The 16,514-nt window shown below is 41.2% G+C and overlaps 1 long non-coding RNA gene across 1 annotated transcript in view; it reads right to left on the bottom strand.

The window, feature by feature from the left end:
• Positions 1-15,830, bottom strand: part of LOC126075345 (uncharacterized) — a 42,222-nt gene extending 26,392 nt beyond the window's left edge. Inside the window, exon 1 of the long non-coding RNA XR_007517187.1 lies at positions 15,720-15,830. This is a non-coding gene — a long non-coding RNA (uncharacterized LOC126075345). The remainder of the gene's footprint in view (positions 1-15,719) is intronic.
• Positions 15,831-16,514: the final 684 nt, after the last annotated feature.

Here is a 16,514-nt window from a genome sequence, read left to right as displayed (position 1 = left end):
TTTGTCCTTTTGCGACTAATTTCACTCAGCATAATGCCTTCCAGATTCATTCATGTCATGAGATATTTCACAGATTCATCATTGTTCTTTATCGTTGCGTAGTATCCCATTATGTGAATATACCATAATTTGCTTATCCATTCATCTATTGATGGGCACTGTCTTAGTTATCTAGTGCTGCTATAAGAGAAATATCACAAGTGGATGGCTTTAACAAAAACAAGTTTATTCTTTCACAATCCAGTAGGCTAAAAATCCAAATGCAGGGCGGTGGCTCCAGTGGAAGGCTTTCTCTCTTTGTTGGTTCTTGAGGAAAGTCCTTGTCATCAGTCTTCCCTTGGCCTGGGAGCATCTCAGCGCAGGAACCTCAGGTCTAAAGGACCTGCTCTGTTCCTGGCGCTGTTCTCGCAGCGGTATGAGGGCCCTGTCTCTCTGCTGGTTTCTCTCTTTTATATTTCAAAGAGATTGGCTTAAGATACTATCTAATCTTGTAGATTTCATCAATGTAGCTGCCGCTAATCCGTCTTATTACATCACAGCGATAGGATTTATAACACATAGGGAAATCTCATCAGATGATAAAACTGTAGACAATCATACAATATAATCATGACCTAGCCAAGATGACAGATATTTTTGGAGGACACAACTCAAGTCATGACAGGCACCTAGGTTGTTTCCATCTTTTTACTTTTGTGAACAGTGCTTCAATGAACATGGGTGTGCATATATATCTATTCCTGTGATGGCTCTTATTTCTTTGGATATATTCCAAGGAGTGGGATTGCTGGATCATATGGTACTTCTATTTCTAGCTTTTTAAGGAGGAGCCAAATCAATTTCCAAAGGGGTAGTACCACTTTACATTCCCATCAGCAGTGTATAGTATTCCAGTCTCTCCACAAAGTACTGGATATTCTTAAAAGCAGCTCAAAACTAACCTGAGTGTCAACATGCCCCGAAAAAAATTAGAAAGGGAGAAAATGTCAAATTAGCTAAGGCACATGATAAGCAAAACAAAATAGAAATTCAAGATTCTCTGACTGATTACTTTGAAAGACTATGGATATGCTAACTACTACAAATTTTGCTAAAGAGTTGTTTATTCCCCTTTTTGTCTAATCAGTGTTAAAAACCCTAAGAATTTTAAGTCATTAAAAAATGATTCTCTAAATGGGTTGGGGAAAATCTACTGAATAGTTACCTATGTGTTAAAGTACTTGACTGCTAACTGAAAGGTCAGCGGTTCAAAACCACCAGTGGCTTCATTGGAGAAAGATGTGGCAGTCTGCTTCTGTAAAGCTTTACAGCCTTGGCGATAAAGAACAATGATGACTGTGAAAAGCACCTTACAACATGGATAAATCTGGAGGACATTATGCTGAGTGAAGTAAGTCAAATACAAAAGGACAAATATTGTACGAGACCACTATTATAAAAACTCATGAAAAGGTTTATACAGAAAAAGACAACAGCCTTTGATGTTTCGGGGGGAGGAGAGGGGGACGCAGGGGATCGGGATGGAAAAACACTAAATAGAAAATAGGTAAGTGGTAACTTTGGTGAAGGGTAAGACAGTATACTGTACTGGGGAAACCAGCACAACTTGTCCAAGGCAAGGTCATGGAAGCTCCACAGATACATCCAAACTCCCTGTGGGACCTAATAACTGGGCTCAGGGCTGTGGGGATCACAGTCTCAGGGAACATCTAGCTCAATAGGTATAAAATAATTTATAAAGAAAATGATCTACATTCTACTTTGGTGAGTAGCGTCTGGGGTCTTAAAAGCTTGTGAGCGGCCATCTAAGATACTCCACTGGTCTCACCCTGTCTGGAGCAAGGAAGAATGAATAAAACTAAAGATGACAGGGAAAGATTAGTCCAAGTGACTAATGGGCCACAAGTACCACAGCCTCCACCAGACTGAGTCCAACACAAGCAGATGGTGCCTGGCTACCACCACTCACTGCTCTGTCAGGGAACCATAATAGAGGGTCCCAGACAGAACTGGAGAAAAATGTAAAACAAAATTCTAACTCACCCAAAAAGAAAAAAGATGAGGCTTACTGGTCTGACAGATGCTGGAGAAACTCCAACAGTATGGACCCCAAACACTTTTTTAGCTCAGTAATAAAGTCACTCCTGAGGTCCACCCTTCAGCCAAAGATTAGACACACCTATTAAAGAAAATGAGACTAAATGGGCACACCAGTCCAGGGGCAAGAATGAGAAGGCAGGAGGCAACAGTAAAGCTGGTAACACGGAACCCAAGGTCAAGAGGGGGAGATGGTGGCATGTTGTGCAGTTGGCAACCAATGTCACAAAATTACAAAACAATATGTGCATAAATTGTTTAATGAGAAACTAGTTTGCTCTGTAAACCTTCATCTAAATTAAAAAAAAAAAAAAAACTTGCCAAAAAAAGATTTACAGCCTTGGAAACCCTATGGGGTTGTTATGAGTCGGAATTGATTCAACGGCAATGGGTTTGGTTTTTTGGTTTTAGTTACCTATGCAGATATTTCCTATCTTATGCCACAGGCACATGTACTATGCTATGCATATTTAAGGGAGAAAAGGGGTTTCAATATTTCAATTCTGGTTAATCCCATGGAAAGTGTTAGGATATGACTTTTTAACTGATAAAAAGTGAAAAGTCTGGCTCTCATTCTGTATCCTTTGGGCAGCATAGTATATGGATCTCTGAACTTTATTTTTCCAGTTTGTTGGAGAATATTATAATATCTATCTCCAAAGATCATGATGACCAAATGTAATACTGAATTTGAATGTGTTGAGTGTATGTTACTTATCATTAGATAAGAGTTTGATAATCAAAACAACTTTTTCCAGAGCTATATTTATACTATGACCAAAACCAAACCCATTGCCATTGAGTCGATTCCGACTCATAGGGACCCTATAGGACAGAGTGGAACTGCCCCATAGGGTTTCCAAGGAGCCGCTGGTAGATTTCAACTGCTTATATCATGAGGGAACTAAGAAACAAAATTCCTACTAATTTCAGAATGCTCACAGCAGGAGATAGGAATGGAAATTAAAGATTTCTAAATGGAAAGGGACAAGAATAGAACAATGGAAGTTATTTCAAGATTCCTGAAGAATAAATAATAATTATAATTCCTCAGTATGTTTTTACAGGTTGGCATTCTTTTTGTGGGAGACAATAGAGATATTACCTGACTCGCAGGGTTACAAAGTTCAGGACCACTAGAACTGTAATAGAAGAATTATAAAAGTTGTTTATAAGGACGCAATGTCAAAGAATCAAGATTTTCTGCTATGTTTGGCTGAAGTCCAAACTTTAATGTGATTTTAATGCATGTCCAATAAGGAATTCAACTGTGACAATACTAAACAAACATTGGATGAGAAGTAAGAGAGGCTAAAACTCACAAATACTGTGAGGCCACTCTTGACATGATTCTGTGTCAATAGACTGACTGATTTTTAGCCAGGGCCTTTTCAGAGCACTGTCTTTCAGTTACAGCTTGCAAACTTTTGGACGTAAAACAAAATGCATCATCTTAAATTGTAAGAGTGTGCAGAAAAAAAAGTAAAAATGGCATAGCAAAAATATGATTCATGGCTAAAAGGGACTAATACCCTGGTGCCTCTCTCCTTGTTTTTGGAATTGTATAAAGTTCAATAAGACTTTAAGCCTCAATTAAGTGGCTTAATAAAACTTCTGATAGAAAACAGGCTTGGGCTCTCAGCAAAATGCTTTTGGATCATCTTAAGTAGTCATTAACAACCTGCCATTGGGCTCAATGGCAAAAAACTACTGACCCATCTGCTTCCCCAACTCCAACTATTTAAGGAGACAAAGACTGAACAGAATGAACAGCATATCTTGTGAGCTGAAGCACAGAACATTAAATTGAACCGCCTGTCTTCAGGACTACCACATTCGATGTACAGTTTTTGCACTGCATAAAGTCATGGGCAGAGGGTGAGTGGGAGGTGAAATCCAACCTATACTCCACCTGTCAAGCCCTATGCCCTGGGATGGGGCTGTGTTAGCCACGAAGAAGGAGGCCTTCTCCAAGTAAAAGCCCAGTGAGTCTGAGGGCTACAACAGCACAGCGGGAAGGTTGTGGTGGTGGGAGTGCTGTGATTTCTTCTAAGTGTCACAAAAGTATTGTGTTGACTACCAGACCCTCCCCGTCTTCTAACAATGGCTCAGTAATGACTCTCTAACTGTTTCAGAGAATATCACGACCTCTCCATTTCCTCCAAAATAAGCTCCTCACATCGTTAAACTACTGTACACATGCTTGACAAGCCACATACTATAGTCCATCTCCTGCTGATAGGTAACATCAATGGTCTTTTTCTCCTATTGGAAATACAATAAACAAATCATTATCTAGAAGGCCCCAGCCTTGAAGCTTTAAGCAATGGCATTTATATTCTGCAATCCTTTCCCCCACGTGCCTGTTAGCTTGTCGTACTGTGGGAGCTTGCATGTTGCTGTGAAGCTGAAAGCTATGCCACCAGTATTCAGAAACCAACAGAGTCACCCATGGCAGACAGGTTTCAGCTAAGCTTCCAGACTAAGACACGAGTAGGAAGAAGGACCCGGCATTCTACTTCTGAAAAGAATTAACCAGTGAAAACCTTATGAACAGTAGCAGAACATTGTCTGATATAGTGCTGGAAGATGAGCCCCCCAAGTTGGAAGGCACTCAAAAGACGACTGGGGAAGAGCTGCCTCCTCAAATAGAGTTGACCTTAATGACATGGATGGAGTCAAGCTTTTGGGACCTTCATTTGCTGATGTGGCACGACTCAAAATGAGAAGAAACAGCTGCAAACATCCATTAATAATCAGAACATGGGATGTATGAAGTATGAATCTAGGAAAATTGAGAATCATCAGAAACGAAATGGAACACATAAACATCGATATCCTAGGCATTACTGAGCTGAATGGACTAGGATTGGTCATTTTGAATTGGACAATCGTATGGTCTACTATGCCAGGAATGACAACCTGAAGAGGAATGGCGTTGCATTCATTATCATAAAGAACATTTCAAGATCCATCCTGAAGTACAAGGCTGTCAGTGATAGGATAATATTCATAACCCTACAAGGAAGACCAGTTAATACAACTATTATTCAAATTTATGCACCAACCACTAAGGCCATAGATGAAGAAATTGAACATTTTTACCAGCTTCTGCAGTTTGAAATTGATTGAATACACAATCAGGATGCATTGATAATCACTAGTAACTGGAATGCAAAAGTTGGCAACAAAGAAGGATTGGTAGTTGGAAAATATGGCCTTCATGACAGAAATGATGGTGGGGATTGCATGACAGAATTTTGCAAGACCAATGACTTCTGCATTGCAAATACCTTTTTTCACCAACATAAATGTCAACTGTATATGTAGACCTTGCCAGATGGAATACACAGGAATCAAATCGACTACATCTGTGCAAAGAGACAATGGAAAAGTTCAATACCGTTAGTCAGAACAAGGGCAGGGGCCAACTGTGGAACAGACCATCAATTGCTCATATGCAAGTTTAAGTCGAAACTGAGGAAAACTAGAATAAGTCTACGAGAGCCAAAGTACGACCTTGATTATGTTCCAACTGAATTTAGAGACCATCTCAAGAATAGATTCAATGCATTGAATACTCATGACTGAAGACCAGATGAGTTGTGGAATGACATCAAGGACATCATCCATGAAGAAAGCAAAAGGTCATTAAACAGACAAGAAAGAAAGATCAAAATGCATGTCAGAAGAGACTCTGAAACTTGCTCTTGAATGTCACGTAGCTAAAGCAAAAGGAAGAAATGATGAAGTAAAAAAGTTGAACAGAAGATTTCAAAGGGTGGCTCAAGAAGACAAAGTAAAGTATTATGATGACATGTGCAAAGAGCTGGAGATAGAAAATCAAAAGGGAAGAACATGCTTAGCATTTCTCAAGCTGAAAGAACGAAAGAAAAAATTCAAGCCTTGAGTTGCAATAGTGAAGGGTTCCATGAGGAAAATATTAAACGATGCAGGAAGCATCAAAAGAAGAAAGAAAGAATACAGTCATTATACCAGGAAGAATTGGTCAACATTCAACCATTTCAAGAGGCAGCATATCATCAGGAACTGATGGTACCGAAGGAAGAAGTCCAAGCTGCACTGAAAAAAAAGGCACTGAAGGCACTGGCAAAAAACAAGGCTCCAAGAATTGCCAGAATACCAGTTGAGATGTTTCAACAAATGGATGCAGCGCTGGAAGCGTTCACTCGTCTATGCCAAGAAATCTGGAAGACAGCTACCTGACCAACTGACTCGAAGAGATCCTTATTTATGCTTATTCCCAAGTAAGGTGATCCCACTGACTGAGGAAATTATGGACCAGTTTTTTTTTTTTTTTTTTTATCATTAATATTACAGGCAAACAAAATTTTGCTGAAGATCACTCAAAGGCAGCTGCAACAGTATACTGACAGGGAACTGCCAGAAATTCAGGCCAGATTCAGAAGAGGATCCAGAACCAGGGATACCATTGCTGATGTCAGATGGATCCTGGCTGAAAGCAGAGAATACCAGAAAGATGTTTACCTGTGTTTTATTGACTATGTAAAGGCATTTGACTGTGTGGATCATAACAAATTCTGGATAACATTGTGAAAAACGGGAATTCCAGAACACTTAATTGTGCTCATGAAGAACCTTTACATAGATCGAGAGGCAGTTGCTTAGACAGAACAAGGGAATGCTGGGTGGTTTAAAGTCAAGAAAGGTGTGCATCAGGGTTGTATCCTTTCGCCATACTTCTTCAATATGTATGCTAAGCAGATAATTGGAGAGGCTGGACTGTATGAAGAATCGGGCACCAGTATTGGAAGAAGACTCATTAACAACCTGCATTATGCAAATGACACAACATTGCTTGCCGAAAGTGATGAAGCACTTACTGATGAAGATCAAAGACCACAACCTTCAGTATGGATTGCACCTCAACATAAAAAAAACAAAAATCCTCACAACTGGACCAATAAGCAACACCATGATAAACAGAGAAAAGATTGAAGTTCTCAAGGATTTCATTTTACTTGGATCTACAATCAACACCCATGGAAGCAGCCGTCAAGAAATCAAAAGACACATTGACTTGGGCAAATCTACTGCAAAAGACCTCTTTAAAGTGTTGAAAACCAAAGATGTCACTTTGAAGACTAAGGTGCACCTGATCCAAGCCATAGTATTTTCCATCCCATCTTATGCATGCAAAAGCTGGACAATGAATAAGGAAGGCTGAAGAAGAATCGACACCTTTGAATTGTGGTGTTGGCAAAGAATATTGACTGAATATACCATGGACTGCCAAAAGAATGAAGAAATCTGTCTTGGAAGAAGTACAACCAGAATGCGCCTTAGAAAGGATGGCAAGACTGTGTCTCACATACTTTGGACACGTTACTGGTAGGGATCAGTCCTTGGAAAAGGACATCATGCTTGGTACAGTACAGGGTCAGTGAAAAAGAGGAAGACTCTCAATGAGATAGACTGACACAGTGGCTACAACAATGGGCTTAAGCGTAAGGATTGTGAGCCTGGCGAAGGTCCAGGCAGTGTTTCATTCTGTGGTACAGAGGATCACTTTGAGTCAGAACCAACTCGACGGCACATAACAATAACAACATGCTTTCCTTGCCTTTTTGTCCTCCAGTTTTAGTCCCAGTTGGATGGAAGCATCTAGAACACTTCACAGAAGAGGTTAATTCCAAAGATCATTAAATATTGCTCATGCTGCCACTTGATGGTAGAATCTCTGACATGGCAAAGACAAAACACAAAATTATTTTGTTTGTTTAAGCTGACACTTGCATCGTGCTTAATACATACTAGGTATGTTTCTAAGTGCTTTCTTTACAAGAACAGACTCATTAAATCCTCACGAATCAGGCACTATTTATTACGCCTCTTTTACATTTGAGAAAAGTACACAGATAGTGAAAAGCAGAATCAGGAACTAAGCCAGGCAGTCTGAATCCAGAGTTCATGCTTTTGTCTAAACAGCCTCATTGTAGTAGCTACTCTAGTTGAAACAAAACAGGTGCCTCTGAAGACTATGTTTTTGCAATATTTCCATCCAGTGAATAACACCCTAAGTTAAAGCCATTGGTAAACAAATGTTATGGTCCTCAAAGCCAGACATAATATGTAAATTTTTAAATATATTTTAATATCATATCAAAAGAGCATATTAAAACAAAACAAAACAAAAACCCAAACTCATTGCCATCCAGTCGATTCCAACTCATAGAACTCTACAGGACAGAGTAGAACTGCCTCATGCGGTTTCCAAGGAGTGGCTGGTGGATTCAAACTGCTGACCTTTTGGTTAGCAGCCAAGCTCTTAATCACTACGCCATCAGGACTCCATAAAAAGAGCGTATTAGCAACTAAAGTAAGCAAGGACCAACTACGAAAGTTTGTTTTATTCAGCAGAAAATATAATTTCTGCAGACAAATCTTAAACATTTGAAAGCAAAACGAAATGCTCACCATCAGCTCCCTACTTTCCAGGGCCAAGATGCAAAACTCCCACATTCTTAATAATAACCTGAATTGTCAGTCATTCACCACTTTTCCTCTTCAACTGTTCTTTGGAAAAGCAGGTTACAAAGCTCATGAAACTGAAAAATTTCAAATTGTGTTAGAAGGAGGGGGGTGGTACTTAGCCAGGACTTTCCTGTGAAGTTTATTCTTCAGCATTACAATGACTGTATCGTTGCAGCTTGATCAGTCAGAGGAAACTAGAATACGTCTTCTTATATACATTTTCTCCTTTTTACAATGAAATTTCCAGGACAAAGGAACTTAGTGATCATTAAACCGTTACTTCAAATCAACTTCTAATCGTCATAAATGGTTATTTGCATGTATGACTACAAGTATGTATATGTAAATATATGTTTTATACGGTTATAATCAGTATCTTCTAGCTTGAAACATGCAGCAAATTATAACCAATTTAGAGTCAACTTTACAAAGTAATAGGAATGACTAGTTAATTACCTAACTTCTGGCTTCCCCAAAATTCTGAAGGTGGATTTTAGCCTAATGAGTCAAAAATGTAAGTACTAGGTACTTGCTGAGAGCACATCTGGTATCACTTTATCCTGGAACTGTTGTATAATGAGGCGCTAACACAGCCAACAATGGCTCACCCCCCACTGAAGTGTGTGTGTGTGTGTCCTGGACTTAACCCCCTTTCAGTAGCAAGTTCAAATTCCAGAACAGCTTGTCCAGAGATCATGTTGGCAGGAATGTGCTTGTCTTGGAAACCTGTGGACCAAAATATGCTCATCCTTAAGAAAAGCAGGTCCTGCAGATAACAAGTCTGGCCAATCAGTGTTCTCAGATGTCATGGAACTGCTGGTTCTCATATTCTTACCCTCATTCCAATAGCAAGCCCATATTCTCTTCAGCACTATTTGTGAAACAAAAGGCATTAAGTAAGAAAATGAAGTTGTATCGAGTCCTAACCAAATACCAAACAGACCAAGACTTTTGGGGGGAAACCATTTTCGGAGGAAAGGAGCAATTTTTCACAACGGCATTGAGGAAGCATGTGAATTTACCATAGCTTTTATGGTTGTCAACTCACAAGATACCTAACAACTGAATAACTAGATTTACTAATTCCCACTACCTGAGCGTGAGGCGTTCTACTTCCTGTCCTGCCACTAACCAGCAGTTCAATCATCAATAAGTCATTTTCCTGCCTGAGCTCAGCTGCCACTTGCATCCATGAAAAAGGAGGTTAGTTAGAAAATATCTAAAGTCCCTTCCAATTTAGTCTATCCTACGACTCAAAGTTTGTGTGTGTGTGTGTATGCATGCGCGTGTGCGTATGCACAGAGAGAGAAAGAAATCCAAGCCTATTAAGGATTACACTCGGGCTGAAAATCCAGACGCCGCTCGGCACTGTTCAGAGATGACTCTTCGTTATCTCTTCCTTCCCATACGGGCCACAGGGGGTGCTTACTGAGACAAGTCTTGAATTTCCATTATTTATACCCTTCAGTCTCTCTCGTTTCTTTCCCTCTTCTTAACCACTGCCACACCAAAAAAGTATGACATGGTGCAGAAACGTTCAAAATTGTAAAACAATGCCATTCTTCTCCCTAAATTTCTTAGAGAAATATAGCCATTTTTCATTTTACAATCTTATTTATGTTAGCATATAATGGGTTTACTATTACTCTTAAATGAATCAATAACTTTTTTTAATTTCTCAGGTTTCATTTCTAATATGGTAAAACCTATAGCTATAACCCAAATAAACAAAACTCTTGATGGTTCTCAATAATTCTTAAGGGTACAAGAGGTCCTAAGACCAAAAAATTTGAGAGCCTCTAGTGTAGTGGAGGAGCCCTGGTGATGCCATGGTTAAGAGCTCGGCTGCCAGCCAAAAGGTCGGCAGTTTGAATCCTCCAGCTGCTCCTTGGAAACCCTATGGGGTAGTTTTACTCTGTCCTATAGGGTCACTATGAGTCAGAATCAACTCGATGGCAACAGGCTTGGTTTTGGTTTTTGTTTTAGGATAGTGGATGGTCAACAGTTCAAACCCACCTGCTGCTCCTTGGAAACCCTATGGGGCAGTTCTACTGTCCTATAGAGCCACTATGAATGGGAACCAACTTGACAGCACCTAGCAACAGCATTGTGGATAAGGGCACAAACTCCAGAGTCAGGCTGCTAACAGTCCCGCTTCTACCACTTATGACTTATGTGACATCTGACACTATTGCTCAACATCTTCTGTACCTCAGCTTCCTCATCTATTCAATAGGGGTATAATATGAATTAAAACATGTACCCTGCTTGGAACTAGGGATGATATCCATCATTCTCTTTGATATCCTTCCTGCCTCTTCACCCATCCACACCTCTCCCTCTCTTTCTCAGTTTTTGGTTTTTGTTTTGTTTGATTTGGTTTGGTCTGGTCTCACTACTGCTGTCTTGGCCTTAAACCAGCAAGAAGCCCCAATGGGCACTGATTCCTGCAAGATTAAAGATGTAGCTGTCCCCCCAGCCTCCATAACTACAACTGCACTTTCCCGCCCCTGTGTTGCAGCAACCAGTTGTACTTTGAATTTGCCCTTCACAGAAGGTCCATCAGCAAAAGACAACTGGAAAATCAAAGTAAGCAACATAAGTTTTTAAAAAACATGCTACATCAGACAAATTTAGAATGTAAAGCAGAAACTTTAGCCTGAGGAATAATCAATGAAACAGAGGAAGTAGAAAATGCAAGCAATTACAATCATTCCTTAAAGAAAAAGGTGGCATTTACCCAAGCTCCTTCCAGAGTTGGGATGTCTTCTTTCACAACCTTTCATCTCCTTTTGAATCAACTTGATGGCAATGGGTTCATACTCCTAGAGAACCCACCTCTCCACTCCACCCAAGATCCTTCAAGCCATCAACCTGCTTAAAAGATCTGATGGGCCAGATTCTCATTATGGGCACATGGTGATGGCCATTTAACCTTCCAAGGAAGTCTTTGTGTTTTATTAATATTTATAATCATAATCCCTGCATTTATATTTTTCTAATCTATTAAGTATTTTCACATAAATTCTCCTTTAATCCTTGGCACACAGCACGTATTATGATTATTTTGCAGTTTAAAAACAGTAAAGGCTCCGAGAAGCTAGCAAATTTGTTCAAGGTCACCAAACTTTGAACTGACAGAAATGAACACAAATGAAATCGGAGAATGTTACAGACTAAGGGGGAGGGGGGAGGCACATCAGAGGGGCGGGCAGGATGGGGCAATAGGGTGGAAATAGACTATTTTTGTCAGGGGGTTACCACTTAAGCAAATGTGCTTTACTGTGGAAATAACCTCTACTAATTCCCCGAGTTTTTCAGTTTCTTTGCTACCTCCACAACTCAAGTTATACATTCCAATATTTTTTATTTGTATTTATTCTATGTATTTGTTGGTTTGTATAATGACTACCTTGGCAGTACTGTTCTATGGAGAAGTTTAGAGAAGGTACACTCGGTATGTTTTATATTTGGGCCATTTCTGAATATAGTGTTTGTAAATTGAGAACTGTCTGTATTGCATGTGTGATGTCATTAAATATATATTTGGTCTGTCCAAAACTATCTGGCATTTGTCCTTTACCAACATTACTGTGTATTTTAGTTTCTCAATCATGCGAGTTTAAAAAACACAGCCAAATCTGATGAATGTCAAACTTGTGCAGTGACTCAAGTTGACTGCAGTACTTTTAAACAGAAAATAATTGAGATTCACAAAGAATCAACTGGGGTTAATACTCACTTTAAAGGAATACGAAGAATGAATCCATTTCAATCATCAGTTCTCCTGAATATTTCTAAATGTGCATTAATTTAAACAGTTATTTAGGAAGAAATTTTTATTCTATATGAACTAACATATCTGAAGTATTAATGTGATGTTCTGTGTATGCAAGGATACTGCTGCTGTACAATCTGAAATATTTTTTAGCAACAGTCCTATATTTAAGCTAATAAAACTACTCTTTTACCTATTTTTTTCTTTTTCTTTTTGTAATTTACCTCTAAAGTAGTGCTGTTCTATATACTATCCACTAGCCAAATGTGGCTATTAAGCACCTGAAATACAGCCAATGATACTGAGGAACTGGTGGTGCAGTGGGTAGGAGCTATGGCTGCTAACCAAAAGGCAGTTCAAATTGATCAGCCGCCCTTTGGGAACTCTATGGGGCAGTTCCACCCTGACCTATAGGGTCACTATGGGTCAGAGCTGACTTGAAGGCATTGAGTTTGTTTCCTTTTTGGTGATTGAGGAACTGAATGTTTAATTTCATGTAATTTTAGTTAATTTAAATTTAATAATCCACACGTAGCTAGTGTCCATATATTGGACAGCGCAGTTCTAAGGTCTATCATTCTAATGACCCCAAAGTTGTAAGGCCAGGAATAAAACTGCAGTTATTAAATTTATAACTATTAATTCGGTGCTGAAACAAAGTGAACTAAGAAGACAAAATTTTTCAGAGGTTTGTTGTTGTTGTTAATAAAAAAGACTATCATGTGCAAAATAACATATAAATACTGTGAGGCAGCAGGATATATACAAATTCAAATAAAATACCTCTGGCCTCAGGCAGTTTATATCTAGTACTACAGAAGCATATATACAAAGAATCCAAAGAAATGTAACAAAGGGGGGTGGGAAGAGTTGTTCAGTATTGAGCAAGACTGGACAGAGCCTATGTTCCTAAGTGGAACATTGACCTTACTGGTTTCTGTTAAATCCCAATTCATACATCCTAACAAAACAGGGCTGACCAATCATGTAAGCTCATTCTTTCAACAAGTACTGGGGAACTCCTACACTAGAATAAACAAATGTATCCAAATCGACTCCACGGCACTGGGTTATTGAGCTCTGAAGACACAGGGAGAGAATGCCTGCCCTTGAAAGAATTTAAGAATCTTCTGGGAGGTACACGCTAAATGAACAGGCAATGAGAACATGGTGTGGTAAGTGCGACCTCAGGGGTAGACCCTGGGTGCCACAAGGGCGCAAAGAGGCTGTTAACCCAATCTTGGTGGGCCAGGAAACATTTCAAGGGCAGAAAAAGAGGTTCTGAAACAAAAAACAGAGGTATCTTTTTATTGAATCTATCTGATATTTATGTTTCTTTTGGAAATTTCCTTTTCACGTGGCATTATGCCATAGAACTTTTCAAGTGTGTTCACTTCTTGAGTACATTTCAATCAATAAATATTTATTACAGTTTGACAACTGAAGAACATCATTGTCATTTTCCTGGAGGGTTCACCATGTGCTAGGGGCTAAAGGCATATAAAGGTAACATCTCTCCTGAGAAAATTAAGTTCCTGGGTCAAATACTGCGATAATAGTCCATGTAACAAAAACGTAATACTGCCTTGGTATGCATGATTTCTTCGTAAGAGTTCCTTTTTAAAACTGTGTATGGTTTTCTATCCAAATTCAATTTAGATCTAGCTCCAAAATAAACTTTAGGAAAGCTAAATAAATAAATTAGAAGGGAAAAAAATCAATTTCAACACAATCAAGGTCATTAATAGGGAATCCCTATAGCACAGTGACCATAGCATGGGATTTGCCTTGGACAGCCTGAGTTCAAATCCCAGTACCAGTACTTAAAGAATGAATGGCCTTTGGGCAAGTTATTTAACTTCTCCATGCTTCAATTTACTCATCTGTAAAAAGTGGATGACAGGATTATAATAGTTTGTCTTACAAAGTTGATTAATTAAATATTCATATATTTATAAGACACTTGAAACAGTGCCTACCCAAAGTATTATATGAATATTAGCTATTCTAGTAATTAAAATAATTTTAGTTGCAGAAACCTATCAGAAAACAGCACACAATTCTAGCAGAGAAGTTAAACTGAATGTGGAAAATATGGAAGACTCAGCATATCGTTTTGTCTCAAGGTGGGGGGGCGGGGGGAGACGACAGAAAAAGGCCTCCGGAGGAGTCTGTGAGGAAACCTAAATAGAGCAAACCCACAAAGCTGTCCTCCCAGGAAAGGCAGTTGATAAACAAAACACTTAACTTTCTAATTAAAGGTAGCATTTTTGTTTTTTTAATTTACTTCCAAGACTTTCATGGAATGACTTGAGAAGAAAAGGTCACAATGACTAGAAAGAACCTAAAAGAATATGAGATGAAAGGCTTGGGTGCTTCTGTAATGTTTCCTTATAAGAGCAGTTAGGGGCCGGACGTCTGTGTAATGTCTACTCAACACAGCAGACAGATAAGAGCAAACCTTTCGTAAGCTAATTTTCAAAACTTTTAGCGGGGAACCACCTGGAACCAGCTGCACACCGAAGTCTACGTTCTCTGAAGTCTCCAGGATTTTCTCTGGCGTCTGGGGGTTTAACCTGATAAACACTGGTGCCGCTGGGGGTCCCAGGGCACAGATACTGATACTGGGCTATGGCCGCGCCCTTTCGTCCTTCCCGCCGGTACGCGCTTTCCTCAGCCACAATTCTCCACATCAGGAGCCACGTACACACGCGCGGACAGATGCCAACAGGGCGTAACCGTTTCCCAGACTGCACTCTCCTAGGCTGGGTATGCCTACCCGGCCCAGCGCATTCGCGAAAGCTCCATGGGGCCCCTGGGCCTCCATGCAGCTTTCCTTAAACCACCACGGGATGAGCCCTGACGTTTTAGGACTCTAGGTTTCCACGTCGCAGGCAAGCGCTGAACCAGCCAGCAGCAAGCGAGGCTGACGCGCGCTTAAACACACGCCCACTTCCCTGGAGTCGATTCCGACTCACAGCGACCCTATAGAGCAGAGTAGAACTACCCCACAGAGTTTCCAAAGAGCGCCTGGTGGATTTGAACTGCCGACCTCCTGGTTAGCAGTCGTAGCAGCACTTAACCATTATGCCACCAGGGTTCCCGAGCCCTTGGCAACCTCTAGATGCGCGGAGGCCCACGCCCCCGCACCTCCTCTTTCCCTTGCTCCTCTTCTCTCCTTCCTTCCCTCCTCCTCCCCCATCACTCTCCTCTACTTCCCCGTCTCGCCTTCACCCTCCTTTCCTCTCCTTCCCCTCGGGCCCTCTGCCCCCCCTTCCCTCCCTCCTCTGCCTTCCTTCCCTCCACCCTCCTCTCCCCTTTCCCCTACCCTCTCCGGGTCCCCGCGGGGGCCCTGGGAGGCGGTGCCTGGTGAATCACCATCACGTGGGTTCCCGGTACGCTGGACCGGGCCGCGCCTCGGAGGCCCTGGCGCTCCAAGCCTTAGTGGAAAATTTCTGGAGCCCTACTGAGACTGCGCGCCAGAGGCCCCACCCGCCACCTCCCCCGCCGTCGTCCCCCCGTCCCCCGCCTTCCGGCCGCGGCGGCGCACCGACACTGCGGAGGTTCTTCTTTACCCCGGGAGCTGCGCTTTGCATGCCCAGCCCGCTGCAGCCCCCCAGGCTGGCGCCGCCCGCGCCGCGCGCCCTCGGGCCGGGAGCCCTCGCTTCCTTCGCGCCCCTCCTTGGAGCTTAGAGCTGCGCCGCGGCCTTGCCCTCGACCTTGCGTGTAGCCTGCTGGCATCCTGAGAGGCAAGGAGCGGCGTCTTGGAGCTTCCGCCTTCGCCTCTGGGGCGCCTCAGCCCCCCATTCCCGCCACCTCAGCTTCGCACTATACAGGCCCCTCCAAACCTCCAGGATGGGATCTAGGACAAAATGAAAAGATGGTGTAGACAGGCGCCTTGTCTTCTACTCATTTAATGCATTGTGTCTTGGTTTAAACAAAGCATATACACGGCGCAAATGGATTTTTCCCACTCCCACTTGGTAGCCACGAGGAAAATAAACAAGTTATTTTCCCCATCCCATAACATTCCTTACTTACTTTTCCAACTATGAACAAAATTTATTCCTGAGCCAGCAACTCGGGGGGGTTTGTTGACCTCACCCACCCAGGGGTGACAAAC

This window comes from Elephas maximus, chromosome 4 (assembly GCF_024166365.1).
Source record: "Elephas maximus indicus isolate mEleMax1 chromosome 4, mEleMax1 primary haplotype, whole genome shotgun sequence".
In the NCBI taxonomy this organism is placed as follows: Eukaryota; Metazoa; Chordata; class Mammalia; order Proboscidea; family Elephantidae; genus Elephas; species Elephas maximus.
The sequence above is the reverse complement of the archived record's forward strand: the minus strand, read 5'-3'. Positions and strand labels throughout refer to the sequence as shown.